Source organism: Engystomops pustulosus, chromosome 9 (genome assembly GCF_040894005.1).
Source record: "Engystomops pustulosus chromosome 9, aEngPut4.maternal, whole genome shotgun sequence".
Taxonomy (NCBI): domain Eukaryota; kingdom Metazoa; phylum Chordata; class Amphibia; order Anura; family Leptodactylidae; genus Engystomops; species Engystomops pustulosus.
Genome location: NC_092419.1, coordinates 29,158,955 through 29,176,219, shown reverse-complemented (window position 1 = coordinate 29,176,219; position 17,265 = coordinate 29,158,955). Strand labels below are relative to the sequence as shown.

The 17,265-nt window shown below is 42.4% G+C and overlaps 47 non-coding genes across 47 annotated transcripts; 24 read left to right on the top strand and 23 right to left on the bottom strand.

The window, feature by feature from the left end:
- Window positions 1-137: 137 nt before the first annotated feature.
- Window positions 138-247, top strand: TRNAL-CAA (transfer RNA leucine (anticodon CAA)). Its single transcript has 2 exons — window positions 138-175; window positions 202-247. It is a non-coding gene; the product is annotated as a tRNA-Leu (tRNA).
- A 110-nt stretch (window positions 248-357) lies between these two features.
- TRNAR-UCG (transfer RNA arginine (anticodon UCG)) lies at window positions 358-430 on the bottom strand. The gene has a single exon. It is a non-coding gene; the product is annotated as a tRNA-Arg (tRNA).
- Window positions 431-662: 232 nt separating this feature from the next.
- Window positions 663-772, top strand: TRNAL-CAA (transfer RNA leucine (anticodon CAA)). Its single transcript has 2 exons — window positions 663-700; window positions 727-772. It is a non-coding gene; the product is annotated as a tRNA-Leu (tRNA).
- A 110-nt stretch (window positions 773-882) lies between these two features.
- TRNAR-UCG (transfer RNA arginine (anticodon UCG)) lies at window positions 883-955 on the bottom strand. Its single transcript has one exon. It is a non-coding gene; the product is annotated as a tRNA-Arg (tRNA).
- A 232-nt stretch (window positions 956-1,187) lies between these two features.
- TRNAL-CAA (transfer RNA leucine (anticodon CAA)) lies at window positions 1,188-1,297 on the top strand. The gene is made up of 2 exons: window positions 1,188-1,225; window positions 1,252-1,297. It is a non-coding gene; the product is annotated as a tRNA-Leu (tRNA).
- A 110-nt stretch (window positions 1,298-1,407) lies between these two features.
- On the bottom strand, window positions 1,408-1,480 carry TRNAR-UCG (transfer RNA arginine (anticodon UCG)). The gene has a single exon. It is a non-coding gene; the product is annotated as a tRNA-Arg (tRNA).
- A 232-nt stretch (window positions 1,481-1,712) lies between these two features.
- Window positions 1,713-1,822, top strand: TRNAL-CAA (transfer RNA leucine (anticodon CAA)). The gene is made up of 2 exons: window positions 1,713-1,750; window positions 1,777-1,822. It is a non-coding gene; the product is annotated as a tRNA-Leu (tRNA).
- A 110-nt stretch (window positions 1,823-1,932) lies between these two features.
- Window positions 1,933-2,005, bottom strand: TRNAR-UCG (transfer RNA arginine (anticodon UCG)). The gene has a single exon. It is a non-coding gene; the product is annotated as a tRNA-Arg (tRNA).
- A 232-nt stretch (window positions 2,006-2,237) lies between these two features.
- Window positions 2,238-2,347, top strand: TRNAL-CAA (transfer RNA leucine (anticodon CAA)). The gene is made up of 2 exons: window positions 2,238-2,275; window positions 2,302-2,347. It is a non-coding gene; the product is annotated as a tRNA-Leu (tRNA).
- A 110-nt stretch (window positions 2,348-2,457) lies between these two features.
- On the bottom strand, window positions 2,458-2,530 carry TRNAR-UCG (transfer RNA arginine (anticodon UCG)). The gene has a single exon. It is a non-coding gene; the product is annotated as a tRNA-Arg (tRNA).
- A 232-nt stretch (window positions 2,531-2,762) lies between these two features.
- Window positions 2,763-2,872, top strand: TRNAL-CAA (transfer RNA leucine (anticodon CAA)). The gene is made up of 2 exons: window positions 2,763-2,800; window positions 2,827-2,872. It is a non-coding gene; the product is annotated as a tRNA-Leu (tRNA).
- Window positions 2,873-2,982: 110 nt separating this feature from the next.
- Window positions 2,983-3,055, bottom strand: TRNAR-UCG (transfer RNA arginine (anticodon UCG)). The gene has a single exon. It is a non-coding gene; the product is annotated as a tRNA-Arg (tRNA).
- Window positions 3,056-3,507: 452 nt separating this feature from the next.
- TRNAR-UCG (transfer RNA arginine (anticodon UCG)) lies at window positions 3,508-3,580 on the bottom strand. The gene has a single exon. It is a non-coding gene; the product is annotated as a tRNA-Arg (tRNA).
- A 452-nt stretch (window positions 3,581-4,032) lies between these two features.
- TRNAR-UCG (transfer RNA arginine (anticodon UCG)) lies at window positions 4,033-4,105 on the bottom strand. The gene has a single exon. It is a non-coding gene; the product is annotated as a tRNA-Arg (tRNA).
- Window positions 4,106-4,337: 232 nt separating this feature from the next.
- On the top strand, window positions 4,338-4,447 carry TRNAL-CAA (transfer RNA leucine (anticodon CAA)). The gene is made up of 2 exons: window positions 4,338-4,375; window positions 4,402-4,447. It is a non-coding gene; the product is annotated as a tRNA-Leu (tRNA).
- A 110-nt stretch (window positions 4,448-4,557) lies between these two features.
- On the bottom strand, window positions 4,558-4,630 carry TRNAR-UCG (transfer RNA arginine (anticodon UCG)). The gene has a single exon. It is a non-coding gene; the product is annotated as a tRNA-Arg (tRNA).
- A 452-nt stretch (window positions 4,631-5,082) lies between these two features.
- TRNAR-UCG (transfer RNA arginine (anticodon UCG)) lies at window positions 5,083-5,155 on the bottom strand. The gene has a single exon. It is a non-coding gene; the product is annotated as a tRNA-Arg (tRNA).
- A 232-nt stretch (window positions 5,156-5,387) lies between these two features.
- TRNAL-CAA (transfer RNA leucine (anticodon CAA)) lies at window positions 5,388-5,497 on the top strand. Its single transcript has 2 exons — window positions 5,388-5,425; window positions 5,452-5,497. It is a non-coding gene; the product is annotated as a tRNA-Leu (tRNA).
- Window positions 5,498-5,912: 415 nt separating this feature from the next.
- On the top strand, window positions 5,913-6,022 carry TRNAL-CAA (transfer RNA leucine (anticodon CAA)). Its single transcript has 2 exons — window positions 5,913-5,950; window positions 5,977-6,022. It is a non-coding gene; the product is annotated as a tRNA-Leu (tRNA).
- Window positions 6,023-6,132: 110 nt separating this feature from the next.
- On the bottom strand, window positions 6,133-6,205 carry TRNAR-UCG (transfer RNA arginine (anticodon UCG)). The gene has a single exon. It is a non-coding gene; the product is annotated as a tRNA-Arg (tRNA).
- A 232-nt stretch (window positions 6,206-6,437) lies between these two features.
- TRNAL-CAA (transfer RNA leucine (anticodon CAA)) lies at window positions 6,438-6,547 on the top strand. Its single transcript has 2 exons — window positions 6,438-6,475; window positions 6,502-6,547. It is a non-coding gene; the product is annotated as a tRNA-Leu (tRNA).
- Window positions 6,548-6,657: 110 nt separating this feature from the next.
- TRNAR-UCG (transfer RNA arginine (anticodon UCG)) lies at window positions 6,658-6,730 on the bottom strand. The gene has a single exon. It is a non-coding gene; the product is annotated as a tRNA-Arg (tRNA).
- Window positions 6,731-6,962: 232 nt separating this feature from the next.
- TRNAL-CAA (transfer RNA leucine (anticodon CAA)) lies at window positions 6,963-7,072 on the top strand. Its single transcript has 2 exons — window positions 6,963-7,000; window positions 7,027-7,072. It is a non-coding gene; the product is annotated as a tRNA-Leu (tRNA).
- Window positions 7,073-7,182: 110 nt separating this feature from the next.
- On the bottom strand, window positions 7,183-7,255 carry TRNAR-UCG (transfer RNA arginine (anticodon UCG)). The gene has a single exon. It is a non-coding gene; the product is annotated as a tRNA-Arg (tRNA).
- A 748-nt stretch (window positions 7,256-8,003) lies between these two features.
- TRNAL-CAA (transfer RNA leucine (anticodon CAA)) lies at window positions 8,004-8,113 on the top strand. Its single transcript has 2 exons — window positions 8,004-8,041; window positions 8,068-8,113. It is a non-coding gene; the product is annotated as a tRNA-Leu (tRNA).
- A 635-nt stretch (window positions 8,114-8,748) lies between these two features.
- On the bottom strand, window positions 8,749-8,821 carry TRNAR-UCG (transfer RNA arginine (anticodon UCG)). The gene has a single exon. It is a non-coding gene; the product is annotated as a tRNA-Arg (tRNA).
- Window positions 8,822-9,053: 232 nt separating this feature from the next.
- On the top strand, window positions 9,054-9,163 carry TRNAL-CAA (transfer RNA leucine (anticodon CAA)). Its single transcript has 2 exons — window positions 9,054-9,091; window positions 9,118-9,163. It is a non-coding gene; the product is annotated as a tRNA-Leu (tRNA).
- Window positions 9,164-9,273: 110 nt separating this feature from the next.
- On the bottom strand, window positions 9,274-9,346 carry TRNAR-UCG (transfer RNA arginine (anticodon UCG)). Its single transcript has one exon. It is a non-coding gene; the product is annotated as a tRNA-Arg (tRNA).
- Window positions 9,347-9,578: 232 nt separating this feature from the next.
- Window positions 9,579-9,688, top strand: TRNAL-CAA (transfer RNA leucine (anticodon CAA)). The gene is made up of 2 exons: window positions 9,579-9,616; window positions 9,643-9,688. It is a non-coding gene; the product is annotated as a tRNA-Leu (tRNA).
- A 110-nt stretch (window positions 9,689-9,798) lies between these two features.
- Window positions 9,799-9,871, bottom strand: TRNAR-UCG (transfer RNA arginine (anticodon UCG)). The gene has a single exon. It is a non-coding gene; the product is annotated as a tRNA-Arg (tRNA).
- Window positions 9,872-10,103: 232 nt separating this feature from the next.
- TRNAL-CAA (transfer RNA leucine (anticodon CAA)) lies at window positions 10,104-10,213 on the top strand. The gene is made up of 2 exons: window positions 10,104-10,141; window positions 10,168-10,213. It is a non-coding gene; the product is annotated as a tRNA-Leu (tRNA).
- A 110-nt stretch (window positions 10,214-10,323) lies between these two features.
- On the bottom strand, window positions 10,324-10,396 carry TRNAR-UCG (transfer RNA arginine (anticodon UCG)). The gene has a single exon. It is a non-coding gene; the product is annotated as a tRNA-Arg (tRNA).
- Window positions 10,397-10,848: 452 nt separating this feature from the next.
- On the bottom strand, window positions 10,849-10,921 carry TRNAR-UCG (transfer RNA arginine (anticodon UCG)). The gene has a single exon. It is a non-coding gene; the product is annotated as a tRNA-Arg (tRNA).
- Window positions 10,922-11,153: 232 nt separating this feature from the next.
- On the top strand, window positions 11,154-11,263 carry TRNAL-CAA (transfer RNA leucine (anticodon CAA)). The gene is made up of 2 exons: window positions 11,154-11,191; window positions 11,218-11,263. It is a non-coding gene; the product is annotated as a tRNA-Leu (tRNA).
- Window positions 11,264-12,423: 1,160 nt separating this feature from the next.
- Window positions 12,424-12,496, bottom strand: TRNAR-UCG (transfer RNA arginine (anticodon UCG)). Its single transcript has one exon. It is a non-coding gene; the product is annotated as a tRNA-Arg (tRNA).
- A 232-nt stretch (window positions 12,497-12,728) lies between these two features.
- TRNAL-CAA (transfer RNA leucine (anticodon CAA)) lies at window positions 12,729-12,838 on the top strand. Its single transcript has 2 exons — window positions 12,729-12,766; window positions 12,793-12,838. It is a non-coding gene; the product is annotated as a tRNA-Leu (tRNA).
- Window positions 12,839-12,948: 110 nt separating this feature from the next.
- On the bottom strand, window positions 12,949-13,021 carry TRNAR-UCG (transfer RNA arginine (anticodon UCG)). The gene has a single exon. It is a non-coding gene; the product is annotated as a tRNA-Arg (tRNA).
- Window positions 13,022-13,253: 232 nt separating this feature from the next.
- On the top strand, window positions 13,254-13,363 carry TRNAL-CAA (transfer RNA leucine (anticodon CAA)). Its single transcript has 2 exons — window positions 13,254-13,291; window positions 13,318-13,363. It is a non-coding gene; the product is annotated as a tRNA-Leu (tRNA).
- Window positions 13,364-13,778: 415 nt separating this feature from the next.
- TRNAL-CAA (transfer RNA leucine (anticodon CAA)) lies at window positions 13,779-13,888 on the top strand. Its single transcript has 2 exons — window positions 13,779-13,816; window positions 13,843-13,888. It is a non-coding gene; the product is annotated as a tRNA-Leu (tRNA).
- A 111-nt stretch (window positions 13,889-13,999) lies between these two features.
- TRNAR-UCG (transfer RNA arginine (anticodon UCG)) lies at window positions 14,000-14,072 on the bottom strand. The gene has a single exon. It is a non-coding gene; the product is annotated as a tRNA-Arg (tRNA).
- Window positions 14,073-14,304: 232 nt separating this feature from the next.
- On the top strand, window positions 14,305-14,414 carry TRNAL-CAA (transfer RNA leucine (anticodon CAA)). Its single transcript has 2 exons — window positions 14,305-14,342; window positions 14,369-14,414. It is a non-coding gene; the product is annotated as a tRNA-Leu (tRNA).
- Window positions 14,415-14,524: 110 nt separating this feature from the next.
- On the bottom strand, window positions 14,525-14,597 carry TRNAR-UCG (transfer RNA arginine (anticodon UCG)). The gene has a single exon. It is a non-coding gene; the product is annotated as a tRNA-Arg (tRNA).
- A 582-nt stretch (window positions 14,598-15,179) lies between these two features.
- On the bottom strand, window positions 15,180-15,252 carry TRNAR-UCG (transfer RNA arginine (anticodon UCG)). The gene has a single exon. It is a non-coding gene; the product is annotated as a tRNA-Arg (tRNA).
- A 232-nt stretch (window positions 15,253-15,484) lies between these two features.
- On the top strand, window positions 15,485-15,594 carry TRNAL-CAA (transfer RNA leucine (anticodon CAA)). The gene is made up of 2 exons: window positions 15,485-15,522; window positions 15,549-15,594. It is a non-coding gene; the product is annotated as a tRNA-Leu (tRNA).
- A 415-nt stretch (window positions 15,595-16,009) lies between these two features.
- On the top strand, window positions 16,010-16,119 carry TRNAL-CAA (transfer RNA leucine (anticodon CAA)). Its single transcript has 2 exons — window positions 16,010-16,047; window positions 16,074-16,119. It is a non-coding gene; the product is annotated as a tRNA-Leu (tRNA).
- Window positions 16,120-16,534: 415 nt separating this feature from the next.
- On the top strand, window positions 16,535-16,644 carry TRNAL-CAA (transfer RNA leucine (anticodon CAA)). Its single transcript has 2 exons — window positions 16,535-16,572; window positions 16,599-16,644. It is a non-coding gene; the product is annotated as a tRNA-Leu (tRNA).
- Window positions 16,645-17,059: 415 nt separating this feature from the next.
- TRNAL-CAA (transfer RNA leucine (anticodon CAA)) lies at window positions 17,060-17,169 on the top strand. The gene is made up of 2 exons: window positions 17,060-17,097; window positions 17,124-17,169. It is a non-coding gene; the product is annotated as a tRNA-Leu (tRNA).
- Window positions 17,170-17,265: the final 96 nt, after the last annotated feature.

Sequence of the window (17,265 nt, the reverse complement as noted above, 5' to 3'; positions counted from 1 at the left end):
TAGTATACATCAACAAATACAGTAGACCTACATGACATTCCAGATTTCTCTGTAATTTTTTCACATATTGCACATAACGCCTGACCATACGGTAAACCACACGGCTAAGGAATGGACTAAAATGTCTTTGCCAGTATGTCAGAATGGCCGAGTGGTCTAAGGCGCCAGACTCAAGAGCAAATTCTTCCCCCAACATGGGTGTTCTGGTCTCCAAATGGAGGCGTGGGTTCATATCCCACTTCTGACAGCAAGTTTTTGGCAAAGCAAGCTTTCTTACATGACTCAATGTAAATGCTAACTTATACTCGTGTAATCAAATTCAAAAGATAGCACTTAGGCAGCGCTCTATTAACTCATCGACCACGAAGGGACTCGAACCCTCAATCTTCTGATCCGAAGTCAGACGCCTTATCCATTAGGCCACGCGGTCCTGACAGTAAGATCTGTGGACTTTACGTTGAAAAAGGAAATACTATTGTGTCTTTGGTTTCATTTGAGGTAAAAGACAAAACAAAACTTTCTTTCTAGTATACATCAACAAATACAGTAGACCTACATGACATTCCAGATTTCTCTGTAATTTTTTCACATATTGCACATAACGCCTGACCATACGGTAAACCACACGGCTAAGGAATGGACTAAAATGTCTTTGCCAGTATGTCAGAATGGCCGAGTGGTCTAAGGCGCCAGACTCAAGAGCAAATTCTTCCCCCAACATGGGTGTTCTGGTCTCCAAATGGAGGCGTGGGTTCAAATCCCACTTCTGACAGCAAGTTTTTGGCAAAGCAAGCTTTCTTACATGAGTCAATGTAAACGCTAACTTATACTCGTGTAATCAAATTCAAAAGATAGCACTTAGACAGCTCTCTATTAACTCATCGACCACGAAGGGACTCGAACCCTCAATCTTCTGATCCGAAGTCAGACGCCTTATCCATTAGGCCACGTGGTCCTGATGGTAGGCTCTGTGGACTTTACATTGAAACAGGAAATACTATTGTGTCTTTGGTTTCATTTGAGGTAAAAGACAAAACAAAACTTTCTTTCTAGTATACATCAACAAATACAGTAGACCTACATGACATTCCAGATTTCTCTGTAATTTTTTCACATATTGCACATAACGCCTGACCATACGGTAAACCACACGGCTAAGGAATGGACTAAAATGTCTTTGCCAGTATGTCAGAATGGCCGAGTGGTCTAAGGCGCCAGACTCAAGAGCAAATTCTTCCCCCAACATGGGTGTTCTGGTCTCCAAATGGAGGCGTGGGTTCAAATCCCACTTCTGACAGCAAGTTTTTGGCAAAGCAAGCTTTCTTACATGAGTCAATGTAAACGCTAACTTTTACTCGTGTAATCAAATTCAAAAGATAGCACTTAGACAGCTCTCTATTAACTCATCGACCACGAAGGGACTCGAACCCTCAATCTTCTGATCCGAAGTCAGACGCCTTATCCATTAGGCCACGCGGTCCTGACGGTAGGCTCTGTGGACTTTACGTTGAAACAGGAAATACTATTGTGTCTTTGGTTTCATTTGAGGTAAAAGACAAAACAAAACTTTCTTTCTAGTATACATCAACAAATACAGTAGACCTACATGACATTCGAGATTTCTCTGTAATTTTTTCACATATTGCACATAACGCCTGACCATACGGTAAACCACACGGCTAAGGAATGGACTAAAATGTCTTTGCCAGTATGTCAGAATGGCCGAGTGGTCTAAGGCGCCAGACTCAAGAGCAAATTCTTCCCCCAACATGGGTGTTCTGGTCTCCAAATGGAGGCGTGGGTTCAAATCCCACTTCTGACAGCAAGTTTTTGGCAAAGCAAGCTTTCTTACATGAGTCAATGTAAACGCTAACTTATACTCGTGTAATCAAATTCAAAAGATAGCACTTAGACAGCTCTCTGTTAACTCATCGACCACGAAGGGACCCGAACCCTCAATCTTCTGATCCGAAGTCAGACGCCTTATCCATTAGGCCACGCGGTCCTGATGGTAGGCTCTGTGGACTTTACGTTGAAACAGGAAATACTGTTGTGTCTTTGGTTTCATTTGAGGTAAAAGACAAAACAAAACTTTCTTTCTAGTATACATCAACAAATACAGTAGACCTACATGACATTCCAGATTTCTCTGTAATTTTTTCACATATTGCACATAACGCCTGACCATACGGTAAACCACACGGCTAAGGAATGGACTAAAATGTCTTTGCCAGTATGTCAGAATGGCCGAGTGGTCTAAGGCGCCAGACTCAAGAGCAAATTCTTCCCCCAACATGGGTGTTCTGGTCTCCAAATGGAGGCGTGGGTTCAAATCCCACTTCTGACAGCAAGTTTTTGGCAAAGCAAGCTTTCTTACATGAGTCAATGTAAACGCTAACTTTTACTCGTGTAATCAAATTCAAAAGATAGCACTTAGACAGCTCTCTATTAACTCATCGACCACGAAGGGACTCGAACCCTCAATCTTCTGATCCGAAGTCAGACGCCTTATCCATTAGGCCACGCGGTCCTGATGGTAGGCTCTGTGGACTTTACATTGAAACAGGAAATACTATTGTGTCTTTGGTTTCATTTGAGGTAAAAGACAAAACAAAACTTTCTTTCTAGTATACATCAACAAATACAGTAGACCTACATGACATTCCAGATTTCTCTGTAATTTTTTCACATATTGCACATAACGCCTGACCATACGGTAAACCACACGGCTAAGGAATGGACTAAAATGTCTTTGCCAGTATGTCAGAATGGCCGAGTGGTCTAAGGCGCCAGACTCAAGAGCAAATTCTTCCCCCAACATGGGTGTTCTGGTCTCCAAATGGAGGCGTGGGTTCAAATCCCACTTCTGACAGCAAGTTTTTGGCAAAGCAAGCTTTCTTACATGAGTCAATGTAAACGCTAACTTTTACTCGTGTAATCAAATTCAAAAGATAGCACTTAGGCAGCGCTCTATTAACTCATCGACCACGAAGGGACTCGAACCCTCAATCTTCTGATCCGAAGTCAGACGCCTTATCCATTAGGCCACGCGGTCCTGACGGTAGGCTCTGTGGACTTTACGTTGAAACAGGAAATACTATTGTGTCTTTGGTTTCATTTGAGGTAAAAGACAAAACAAAACTTTCTTTCTAGTATACATCAACAAATACAGTAGACCTACATGACATTCCAGATTTCTCTGTAATTTTTTCACATATTGCACATAACGCCTGACCATACGGTAAACCACACGGCTAAGGAATGGACTAAAATGTCTTTGCCAGTGTGACAGAATGGCCGAGTGGTCTAAGGCGCCAGACTCAAGAGCAAATTCTTCCCCCAACATGGGTGTTCTGGTCTCCAAATGGAGGCGTGGGTTCAAATCCCACTTCTGACAGCAAGTTTTTGGCAAAGGAAGCTTTCTTACATGAGTCAATGTAAGCGCTAACTTATACTCGTTTAATCAAATTCAAAAGATAGCACTTAGGCAGCGCTCTATTAACTCATCGACCACGAAGGGACTCGAACCCTCAATCTTCTGATCCGAAGTCAGACGCCTTATCCATTAGGCCACGCGGTCCTGACGGTAGGCTCTGTGGACTTTACGTTGAAACAGGAAATACTATTGTGTCTTTGGTTTCATTTGAGGTAAAAGACAAAACAAAACTTTCTTTCTAGTATACATCAACAAATACAGTAGACCTACATGACATTCCAGATTTCTCTGTAATTTTTTCACATATTGCACATAACGCCTGACCATATGGTAAACCACACGGCTAAGGAATGGACTAAAATGTCTTTGCCAGTGTGACAGAATGGCCGAGTGGTCTAAGGCGCCAGACTCAAGAGCAAATTCTTCCCCCAACATGGGTGTTCTGGTCTCCAAATGGAGGCGTGGGTTCATATCCCACTTCTGACAGCAAGTTTTTGGCAAAGCAAGCTTTCTTACATGACTCAATGTAAATGCTAACTTATACTCGTGTAATCAAATTCAAAAGATAGCACTTAGGCAGCGCTCTATTAACTCATCGACCACGAAGGGACTCGAACCCTCAATCTTCTGATCCGAAGTCAGACGCCTTAGCCATTAGGCCACGCGGTCCTGACGGTAGGCTCTGTGGACTTTACGTTGAAAAAGGAAATACTATTGTGTCTTTGGTTTCATTTGAGGTAAAAGACAAAACAAAACTTTCTTTCTAGTATACATCAACAAATACAGTAGACCTACATGACATTCCAGATTTCTCTGTAATTTTTTCACATATTGCACATAACGCCTGACCATATGGTAAACCACACGGCTAAGGAATGGACTAAAATGTCTTTGCCAGTATGTCAGAATGGCCGAGTGGTCTAAGGCGCCAGACTCAAGAGCAAATTCTTCCCCCAACATGGGTGTTCTGGTCTCCAAATGGAGGCGTGGGTTCAAATCCCACTTCTGACAGCAAGTTTTTGGCAAAGCAAGCTTTCTTACATGTGTCAATGTAAACGCTAACTTATACTCGTGTAATCAAATTCAAAAGATAGCACTTAGGCAGCGCTCTATTAACTCATCGACCACGAAGGGATTCGAACCCTCAATCTTCTGATCCGAAGTCAGACGCCTTATCCATTAGGCCACGCGGTCCTGACGGTAGGCTCTGTGGACTTTACGTTGAAACAGGAAATACTATTGTGTCTTTGGATTCATTTGAGGTAAAAGACAAAACAAAACTTTCTTTCTAGTATACATCAACAAATACAGTAGACCTACATGACATTCCAGATTTCTCTGTAATTTTTTCACATATTGCACATAACGCCTGACCATACGGTAAACCACACGGCTAAGGAATGGACTAAAATGTCTTTGCCAGTATGTCAGAATGGCCAAGTGGTCTAAGGCGCCAGACTCAAGAGCAAATTCTTCCCCCAACATGGGTGTTCTGGTCTCCAAATGGAGGCGTGGGTTCATATCCCACTTCTGACAGCAAGTTTTTGGCAAAGCAAGCTTTCTTACATGACTAAATGTAAATGCTAACTTATACTCGTGTAATCAAATTCAAAAGATAGCACTTAGGCAGCGCTCTATTAACTCATCGACCGCGAAGGGACTCGAACCCTCAATCTTCTGATCCGAAGTCAGACGCCTTATCCATTAGGCCACGCGGTCCTGATGGTAGGCTCTGTGGACTTTACGTTGAAACAGGAAATACTGTTGTGTCTTTGGTTTCATTTGAGGTAAAAGACAAAACAAAACTTTCTTTCTAGTATACATCAACAAATACAGTAGACCTACATGACATTCCAGATTTCTCTGTAATTTTTTCACATATTGCACATAACGCCTGACCATACGGTAAACCACACGGCTAAGGAATGGACTAAAATGTCTTTGCCAGTATGTCAGAATGGCCGAGTGGTCTAAGGCGCCAGACTCAAGAGCAAATTCTTCCCCCAACATGGGTGTTCTGGTCTCCAAATGGAGGCGTGGGTTCAAATCCCACTTCTGACAGCAAGTTTTTGGCAAAGCAAGCTTTCTTACATGAGTCAATGTAAACGCTAACTTATACTCGTGTAATCAAATTCAAAAGATAGCACTTAGGCAGCGCTCTATTTACTCATCGACCACGAAGGGACTCGAACCCTCAATCTTCTCATCCGAAGTCAGACGCCTTATCCATTAGGCCACGCGGTCCTTACAGTATGTTCTTTTTTCTTTACGTTGAAACAGGAAATACTGTTGTGTCTTTGGTTTCTTTTGAGGTTAAAGACAAAACAAAACTTTCTTTCTAGTATACATCAACAAATACAGTAGACCTACATGACATTCCAGATTTCTCTGTACTTTTTTCACATATTGCACATAACGCCTGACCATACGGTAAACCACACGGCTAAGGAATGGACTAAAATGTCTTTGCCAGTATGTCAGAATGGCCGAGTGGTCTAAGGCGCCAGACTCAAGAGCAAATTCTTCCCCCAACATGGGTGTTCTGGTCTCCAAATGGAGGCGTGGGTTCAAATCCCACTTCTGACAGCAAGTTTTTGGCAAAGCAAGCTTTCTTACATGAGTCAATGTAAACGCTAACTTATACTTGTGTAATCAAATTCAAAAGATAGCACTTAGACAGCTCTCTTTTAACTCATCGACCACGAAGGGACTCGAACCCTCAATCTTCTGATCCGAAGTCAGACGCCTTATCCATTAGGCCACGCGGTTCTGACAGTAGGCTCTGTGGACTTTACGTTGAAACAGGAAATACTATTGTGTCTTTGGTTTCATTTGAGGTAAAAGACAAAACAAAACTTTCTTTCTAGTATACATCAACAAATACAGTAGACCTACATGACATTCCAGATTTCTCTGTAATTTTTTCACATATTGCACATAACGCCTGACCATACGGTAAACCACACGGCTAAGGAATGGACTAAAATGTCTTTGCCAGTATGTCAGAATGGCCGAGTGGTCTAAGGCGCCAGACTCAAGAGCAAATTCTTCCCCCAACATGGGTGTTCTGGTCTCCAAATGGAGGCGTGGGTTCAAATCCCACTTCTGACAGCAAGTTTTTGGCAAAGCAAGCTTTCTTACATGAGTCAATGTAAACGCTAACTTATACTCGTGTAATCAAATTCAAAAGATAGCACTTAGACAGCTCTCTGTTAACTCATTGACCACGAAGGGACTCGAACCCTCAATCTTCTGATCCGAAGTCAGACGCCTTATCCATTAGGCCACGCGGTCCTGATGGTAGGCTATGTGGACTTTACGTTGAAACAGGAAATACTGTTGTGTCTTTGGTTTCATTTGAGGTAAAAGACAAAACAAAACTTTCTTTCTAGTATACATCAACAAATACAGTAGACCTACATGACATTCCAGATTTCTCTGTAATTTTTTCACATATTGCACATAACGCCTGACCATACGGTAAACCACACGGCTAAGGAATGGACTAAAATGTCTTTGCCAGTATGTCAGAATGGCCGAGTGGTCTAAGGCGCCAGACTCAAGAGCAAATTCTTCCCCCAACATGGGTGTTCTGGTCTCCAAATGGAGGCGTGGGTTCAAATCCCACTTCTGACAGCAAGTTTTTGGCAAAGCAAGCTTTCTTACATGAGTCAATGTAAACGCTAACTTATACTCGTGTAATCAAATTCAAAAGATAGCACTTAGGCAGCGCTCTATTAACTCATCGACCACGAAGGGACTCGAACCCTCAATCTTCTGATCCGAAGTCAGACGCCTTATCCATTAGGCCACGCGGTCCTGACGGTAGGCTCTGTGGACTTTACGTTGAAACAGGAAATACTATTGTGTCTTTGGTTTCATTTGAGGTAAAAGACAAAACAAAACTTTCTTTCTAGTATACATCAACAAATACAGTAGACCTTCGAGATTTCTCTGTAATTTTTTCACATATTGCACATAACGCCTGACCATACGGTAAACCACACGGCTAAGGAATGGACTAAAATGTCTTTGCCAGTATGTCAGAATGGCCGAGTGGTCTAAGGCGCCAGACTCAAGAGCAAATTCTTCCCCCAACATGGGTGTTCTGGTCTCCAAATGGAGGTGTGGATTCAAATCCCACTTCTGACAGCAAGTTTTTGGCAAAGCAAGCTTTCTTACATGAGTCAATGTAAACGCTAACTTATACTCGTGTAATCAAATTCAAAAGATAGCACTTAGACAGCTCTCTGTTAACTCATCGACCACGAAGGGACTCGAATCCTCAATCTTCTGACCCGAAGTCAGACGCCTTATCCATTAGGCCACGCGGTCCTGATGGTAGGCTCTGTGGACTTTACGTTGAAACAGGAAATACTGTTGTGTCTTTGGTTTCATTTGAGGTAAAAGACAAAACAAAACTTTCTTTCTAGTATACATCAACAAATACAGTAGACCTACATGACATTCCAGATTTCTCTGTAATTTTTTCACATATTGCACATAACGCCTGACCATACGGTAAACCACACGGCTAAGGAATGGACTAAAATTACTTTGCCAATATGTCAGAATGGCCGAGTGGTCTAAGGCGCCAGACTCAAGAGCAAATTCTTCCCCCAACATGGGTGTTCTGGTCTCCAAATGGAGGCGTGGGTTCAAATCCCACTTCTGACAGCAAGTTTTTGGCAAAGCAAGCTTTCTTACAAGAGTCATTGTAAACGCTAACTTATACTCGTGTAATCAAATTCAAAAGATAGCACTTAGACAGCTCTCTATTAACTCATCGACATCAAAGGGACTCGAACCCTCAATCTTCTGATCCGAAGTCAGACGCCTTATCCATTAGGCCACGCGGTCCTGATGGTAGGCTAGGTGGACTTTACGTTGAAACAGGAAATACTGTTGTGTCTTTGGTTTCATTTGAGCTAAAAGACAAAACAAAACTTTCTTTCTAGTATACATCAACAAATACAGTAGACCTACATGACATTCCAGATTTCTCTGTAATTTTTTCACATATTGCACATAACGCCTAACCATACGGTAAACCACACGGCTAAGGAATGGACTAAAATGTCTTTGCCAGTATGACAGAATGGCCGAGTGGTCTAAGGCGCCAGACTCAAGAGCAAATTCTTCCCCCAACATGGGTGTTCTGGTCTCCAAATGGAGGCGTGGGTTCAAATCCCACTTCTGACAGCAAGTTTTTGGCAAAGCAAGCTTTCTTACATGAGTCAATGTAAACGCTAACTTTTACTCGTGTAATCAAATTCAAAAGATAGCACTTAGACAGCTCTCTATTAACTCATCGACCACGAAGGGACTCGAACCCTCAATCTTCTGATCCGAAGTCAGACGCCTTATCCATTAGGCCACGCGGTCCTTACAGTATGTTCTGTGGACTTTACGTTGAAACAGGAAATACTGTTGTGTCTTTGGTTTCATTTGAGGTAAAAGACAAAACAAAACTTTCTTTCTAGTATACATCAACAAATACAGTAGACCTACATGACATTCCAGATTTCTCTGTAATTTTTTCACATATTGCACATAACGCCTGACCATACGGTAAACCACACGGCTAAGGAATGGACTAAAATGTCTTTGCCAGTATGTCAGAATGGCCGAGTGGTCTAAGGCGCCAGACTCAAGAGCAAATTCTTCCCCCAACATGGGTGTTCTGGTCTCCAAATGGAGGCGTGGGTTCAAATCCCACTTCTGACAGCAAGTTTTTGGCAAAGCAAGCTTTCTTACATGAGTCAATGTAAACGCTAACTTATACTCGTGTAATCAAATTCAAAAGATAGCACTTAGACAGCTCTCTGTTAACTCATCGACCACGAAGGGACCCGAACCCTCAATCTTCTGATCCGAAGTCAGACGCCTTATCCATTAGGCCACGCGGTCCTGATGGTAGGCTCTGTGGACTTTACGTTGAAACAGGAAATACTGTTGTGTCTTTGGTTTCATTTGAGGTAAAAGACAAAACAAAACTTTCTTTCTAGTATACATCAACAAATACAGTAGACCTACATGACATTCCAGATTTCTCTGTAATTTTTTCACATATTGCACATAACGCCTGACCATACGGTAAACCACACGGCTAAGGAATGGACTAAAATGTCTTTGCCAGTATGTCAGAATGGCCGAGTGGTCTAAGGCGCCAGACTCAAGAGCAAATTCTTCCCCCAACATGGGTGTTCTGGTCTCCAAATGGAGGCGTGGGTTCAAATCCCACTTCTGACAGCAAGTTTTTGGCAAAGCAAGCTTTCTTACATGAGTCAATGTAAACGCTAACTTTTACTCGTGTAATCAAATTCAAAAGATAGCACTTAGACAGCTCTCTATTAACTCATCGACCACGAAGGGACTCGAACCCTCAATCTTCTGATCCGAAGTCAGACGCCTTATCCATTAGGCCACGCGGTCCTGATGGTAGGCTCTGTGGACTTTACATTGAAACAGGAAATACTATTGTGTCTTTGGTTTCATTTGAGGTAAAAGACAAAACAAAACTTTCTTTCTAGTATACATCAACAAATACAGTAGACCTACATGACATTCCAGATTTCTCTGTAATTTTTTCACATATTGCACATAACGCCTGACCATACGGTAAACCACACGGCTAAGGAATGGACTAAAATGTCTTTGCCAGTATGTCAGAATGGCCGAGTGGTCTAAGGCGCCAGACTCAAGAGCAAATTCTTCCCCCAACATGGGTGTTCTGGTCTCCAAATGGAGGCGTGGGTTCAAATCCCACTTCTGACAGCAAGTTTTTGGCAAAGCAAGCTTTCTTACATGAGTCAATGTAAACGCTAACTTTTACTCGTGTAATCAAATTCAAAAGATAGCACTTAGGCAGCGCTCTATTAACTCATCGACCACGAAGGGACTCGAACCCTCAATCTTCTGATCCGAAGTCAGACGCCTTATCCATTAGGCCACGCGGTCCTGACGGTAGGCTCTGTGGACTTTACGTTGAAACAGGAAATACTATTGTGTCTTTGGTTTCATTTGAGGTAAAAGACAAAACAAAACTTTCTTTCTAGTATACATCAACAAATACAGTAGACCTACATGACATTCCAGATTTCTCTGTAATTTTTTCACATATTGCACATAACGCCTGACCATACGGTAAACCACACGGCTAAGGAATGGACTAAAATGTCTTTGCCAGTGTGACAGAATGGCCGAGTGGTCTAAGGCGCCAGACTCAAGAGCAAATTCTTCCCCCAACATGGGTGTTCTGGTCTCCAAATGGAGGCGTGGGTTCAAATCCCACTTCTGACAGCAAGTTTTTGGCAAAGGAAGCTTTCTTACATGAGTCAATGTAAGCGCTAACTTATACTCGTTTAATCAAATTCAAAAGATAGCACTTAGGCAGCGCTCTATTAACTCATCGACCACGAAGGGACTCGAACCCTCAATCTTCTGATCCGAAGTCAGACGCCTTATCCATTAGGCCACGCGGTCCTGACGGTAGGCTCTGTGGACTTTACGTTGAAACAGGAAATACTATTGTGTCTTTGGTTTCATTTGAGGTAAAAGACAAAACAAAACTTTCTTTCTAGTATACATCAACAAATACAGTAGACCTACATGACATTCCAGATTTCTCTGTAATTTTTTCACATATTGCACATAACGCCTGACCATATGGTAAACCACACGGCTAAGGAATGGACTAAAATGTCTTTGCCAGTATGTCAGAATGGCCGAGTGGTCAAAGGCGCCAGACTCAAGAGCAAATTCTTCCCCCAACATGGGTGTTCTGGTCTCCAAATGGAGGCGTGGGTTCAAATCCCACTTCTGACAGCAAGTTTTTGGCAAAGCAAGCTTTCTTACATGAGTCAATGTGAACGCTAACTTATACTCGTGTAATCAAATTCAAAAGATAGCACTTAGACAGCTCTCTGTTAACTCATCGACCACGAAGGGACTCGAATCCTCAATCTTCTGACCCGAAGTCAGACGCCTTATCCATTAGGCCACGCGGTCCTGATGGTAGGCTCTGTGGACTTTACGTTGAAACAGGAAATACTGTTGTGTCTTTGGTTTCATTTGAGGTAAAAGACAAAACAAAACTTTCTTTCTAGTATACATCAACAAATACAGTAGACCTACATGACATTCCAGATTTCTCTGTAATTTTTTCACATATTGCACATAACGCCTAACCATACGGTAAATCACACGGCTAAGGAATGGACTAAAATGTCTTTGCCAGTATGTCAGAATGGCCGAGTGGTCTAAGGCGCCAGACTCAAGAGCAAATTCTTCCCCCAACATGGGTGTTCTGGTCTCCAAATGGAGGCGTTGGTTCAAATCCCACTTCTGACAGCAAGTTTTTGGCAAAGCAAGCTTTCTTACATGAGTCAATGTAAACGCTAACTTTTACTCGTGTAATCAAATTCAAAAGATAGCACTTAGACAGCTCTCTGTTAACTCATCGACCACGAAGGGACTCGAATCCTCAATCTTCTGACCCGAAGTCAGACGCCTTATCCATTAGGCCACGCGGTCCTGATGGTAGGCTCTGTGGACTTTACGTTGAAACAGGAAATACTGTTGTGTCTTTGGTTTCATTTGAGGTAAAAGACAAAACAAAACTTTCTTTCTAGTATACATCAACAAATACAGTAGACCTACATGACATTCCAGATTTCTCTGTAATTTTTTCACATATTGCACATAACGCCTAACCATACGGTAAATCACACGGCTAAGGAATGGACTAAAATGTCTTTGCCAGTATGTCAGAATGGCCGAGTGGTCTAAGGCGCCAGACTCAAGAGCAAATTCTTCCCCCAACATGGGTGTTCTGGTCTCCAAATGGAGGCGTTGGTTCAAATCCCACTTCTGACAGCAAGTTTTTGGCAAAGCAAGCTTTCTTACATGAGTCAATGTAAACGCTAACTTTTACTCGTGTAATCAAATTCAAAAGATAGCACTTAGGCAGCGCTCTATTAACTCATCGACCACGAAGGGACTCGAACCCTCAATCTTCTGATCCGAAGTCAGACGCCTTATCCATTAGGCCACGCGGTCCTGACGGTAGGCTCTGTGGACTTTACGTTGAAACAGGAAATACTATTGTGTCTTTGGTTTCATTTGAGGTAAAAGACAAAACAAAACTTTCTTTCTAGTATACATCAACAAATACAGTAGACCTACATGACATTCCAGATTTCTCTGTAATTTTTTCACATATTGCACATAACGCCTGACCATACGGTAAACCACACGGCTAAGGAATGGACTAAAATGTCTTTGCCAGTATGTCAGAATGGCCGAGTGGTCTAAGGCGCCAGACTCAAGAGCAAATTCTTCCCCCAACATGGGTGTTCTGGTCTCCAAATGGAGGCGTGGGTTCAATTCCCACTTCTGACAGATAGTTTTTGGCAAAGCAAGCTTTCTTACATGAGTCAATGTAAACGCTAACTTATACTCGTGTAATCAAATTCAAAAGATAGCACTTAGGCAGCGCTCTATTAACTCATCGACCACGAAGGGACTCGAACCCTCAATCTTCTGATCCGAAGTCAGACGCCTTATCCATTAGGCCACGCGGTCCTTACAGTATGTTCTGTGGACTTTACGTTGAAACAGGAAATACTGTTGTGTCTTTGGTTTCATTTGAGGTAAAAGACAAAACAAAACTTTCTTTCTAGTATACATCAACAAATACAGTAGACCTACATGACATTCCAGATTTCTCTGTAATTTTTTCACATATTGCACATAACGCCTGACCATACGGTAAACCACACGGCTAAGGAATGGACTAAAATGTCTTCACGAGTATGTCAGAATGGCCGAGTGGTCTAAGGCGCCAGACTCAAGAGCAAATTCTTCCCCCAACATGGGTGTTCTGGTCTCCAAATGGAGGCGTGGGTTCAAATCCCACTTCTGACAGCAAGTTTTTGGCAAAGCAAGCTTTCTTACATGAGTCAATGTAAACGCTAACTTATACTCGTGTAATCAAATTCAAAAGATAGCACTTAGACAGCTCTCTTTTAACTCATCGACCACAAAGGGACTCGAACCCTCAATCTTCTGATCCGAAGTCAGACGCCTTATCCATTAGGCCACGCGGTTCTGACGGAAGGCTCTGTGGACTTTACGTTGAAACAGGAAATACTATTGTGTCTTTGGTTTCATTTGAGGTAAAAGACAAAACAAAACTTTCTTTCTAGTATACATCAACAAATACAGTAGACCTACATGACATTCCAGATTTCTCTGTAATTTTTTCACATATTGCACATAACGCCTGACCATACGGTAAACCACATGGCTAAGGAATGGACTAAAATGTCTTTGCCAGTATGTCAGAATGGCCGAGTGGTCTAAGGCGCCAGACTCAAGAGCAAATTCTTCCCCCAACATGGGTGTTCTGGTCTCCAAATGGAGGCGTGGGTTCAAATCCCACTTCTGACAGCAAGTTTTTGGCAAAGCAAGCTTTCTTACATGAGTCAATGTAAACGCTAACTTATACTCGTGTAATCAAATTAAAAAAAAAAGCACTTAGACAGCTCTCTGTTAACTCATTGACCACGAAGGGACTCGAACCCTCAATCTCCTGATCCGAAGTCAGACGCCTTATCCATTAGGCCACGCGGTCCTCATGGTAGGCTCTGTGGACTTTACGTTGAAACAGGAAATACTGTTGTGTCTTTGGTTTCATTTGAGGTAAAAGACAAAACAAAACTTTCTTTCTAGTATACATCAACAAATACAGTAGACCTACATGACATTCCAGATTTCTCGGTAATTTTTTCACATATTGCACATAACGCCTGACCATACGGTAAACCACACGGCTAAGGAATGGACTAAAATGTCTTTGCCAGTATGTCAGAATGGCCGAGTGGTCTAAGGCGCCAGACTCAAGAGCAAATTCTTCCCCCAACATGGGTGTTCTGGTCTCCAAATGGAGGCGTGGGTTCAAATCCCACTTCTGACAGTAAGCTTTTGGCAAAGCAAGCTTTCTTACATGAGTCAATGTAAACGCTAACTTATACTCGTGTAATCAAATTCAAAAGATAGCACTTAGGCAGCGCTCTATTAACTCATCGACCACAAAGGGACTCGAACCCTCAATCTTCTGATCCGAAGTCAGACGCCTTATCCATTAGGCCACGCGGTCCTTACAGTATGTTCTGTGGTCTTTACGTTGAAACAGGAAATACTGTTGTGTAGACAGCTCTCTTTTAACTCATCGACCACGAAGGGACTCGATCCCTCAATCTTCTGATCCGAAGTCAGACGCCTTATCCATTAGGCCACACGGTTCTGACGGTAGGCTCTGTGGACTTTACGTTGAAACAGGAAATACTATTGTGTCTTTGGTTTCATTTGAGGTAAAAGACAAAACAAAACTTTCTTTCTAGTATACATCAACAAATACAGTAGACCTACATGACATTCCAGATTTCTCTGTAATTTTTTCACATATTGCACATAACGCCTGACCATACGGTAAACCACACGGCTAAGGAATGGACTAAAATGTCTTTGCCAGTATGTCAGAATGGCCGAGTGGTCTAAGGCGCCAGACTCAAGAGCAAATTCTTCCCCCAACATGGGTGTTCTGGTCTCCAAATGGAGGCGTTGGTTCAAATCCCACTTCTGACAGCAAGCTTTCTTACATGACTCAATGTAAACGCTAACTTATACTCGTGTAATCAAATTCAAAAGATAGCACTTAGGCAGCGCTCTATTAACTCATCGACCACGAAGGGACTCGAACCCTCAATCTTCTGATCCGAAGTCAGACGCCTTATCCATTAGGCCACGCGGTCCTGACGGTAGGCTCTGTGGACTTTACGTTGAAACAGGAAATACTATTGTGTCTTTGGTTTCATTTGAGGTAAAAGACAAAACAAAACTTTCTTTCTAGTATACATCAACAAATACAGTAGACCTACATGACATTCCAGATTTCTCTGTAATTTTTTCACATATTGCACATAACGCCTGACCATATGGTAAACCACACGGCTAAGGAATGGACTAAAATGTCTTTGCCAGTATGTCAGAATGGCCGAGTGGTCTAAGGCGCCAGACTCAAGAGCAAATTCTTCCCCCAACATGGGTGTTCTGGTCTCCAAATGGAGGCGTGGGTTCAAATCCCACTTCTGACAGCAAGTTTTTGGCAAAGCAAGCTTTCTTACATGAGTCAATGTAAACGCTAACTTATACTCGTGTAATCAAATTCAAAAGATAGCAATTAGGCAGCGCTCTATTAACTCATCGACCACGAAGGGACTCGACCCCTCAATCTTCTGATCCGAAGTCAGACGCCTTATCCATTAGGCCACGCGGTCCTGACGGTAGGCTCTGTGGACTTTACGTTGAAACAGGAAATACTATTGTGTCTTTGGTTTCATTTGAGGTAAAAGACAAAACAAAACTTTCTTTCTAGTATACATCAACAAATACAGTAGACCTACATGACATTCCAGATTTCTCTGTAATTTTTTCACATATTGCACATAACGCCTGACCATACGGTAAACCACACGGCTAAGGAATGGACTAAAATGTCTTTGCCAGTATGTCAGAATGGCCGAGTGGTCTAAGGCGCCAGACTCAAGAGCAAATTCTTCCCCCAACATGGGTGTTCTGGTCTCCAAATGGAGGTGTGGGTTCAAATCCCACTTCTGACAGCAAGTTTTTGGCAAAGCAAGCTTTCTTACATGAGTCAATGTAAACGCTAACTTATACTCGTGTAATCAAATTCAAAAGATAGCACTTAGACAGCTCTCTGTTAACTCATCGACCACGAAGGGACTCGAATCCTCAATCTTCTGACCCGAAGTCAGACGCCTTATCCATTAGGCCACGCGGTCCTGATGGTAGGCTCTGTGGACTTTACGTTGAAACAGGAAATACTGTTGTGTCTTTGGTTTCATTTGAGGTAAAAGACAAAACAAAACTTTCTTTCTAGTATACATCAACAAATACAGTAGACCTACATGACATTCCAGATTTCTCTGTAATTTTTTCACATATTGCACATAACGCCTGACCATACGGTAAACCACACGGCTAAGGAATGGACTAAAATTACTTTGCCAATATGTCAGAATGGCCGAGTGGTCTAAGGCGCCAGACTCAAGAGCAAATTCTTCCCCCAACATGGGTGTTCTGGTCTCCAAATGGAGGCGTGGGTTCAAATCCCACTTCTGACAGCAAGTTTTTGGCAAAGCAAGCTTTCTTACAAGAGTCATTGTAAACGCTAACTTATACTCGTGTAATCAAATTCAAAAGATAGCACTTAGACAGCTCTCTATTAACTCATCGACATCGAAGGGACTCGAACCCTCAATCTTCTGATCCGAAGTCAGACGCCTTATCCATTAGGCCACGCGGTCCTCATGGTAGGCTCTGTGGACTTTACGTTGAAACAGGAAATACTGTTGTGTCTTTGGTTTCATTTGAGGTAAAAGACAAAACAAAACTTTCTTTCTAGTATACATCAACAAATACAGTAGACCTACATGACATTCCAGATTTCTCTGTAATTTTTTCACATATTGCACATAACGCCTGACCATACGGTAAACCACACGGCTAAGGAATGGACTAAAATGTCTTTGCCAGTATGTCAGAATGGCCGAGTGGTCTAAGGCGCCAGACTCAAGAGCAAATTCTTCCCCCAACATGGGTGTTCTGGTCTCCAAATGGAGGCGTGGGTTCAAATCCCACTTCTGACAGCAAGTTTTTGGCAAAGCAAGCTTTCTTACATGAGTCAATGTAAACGCTAACTTATACTCGTGTAATCAAATTCAAAAGATAGCACTTAGACAGCT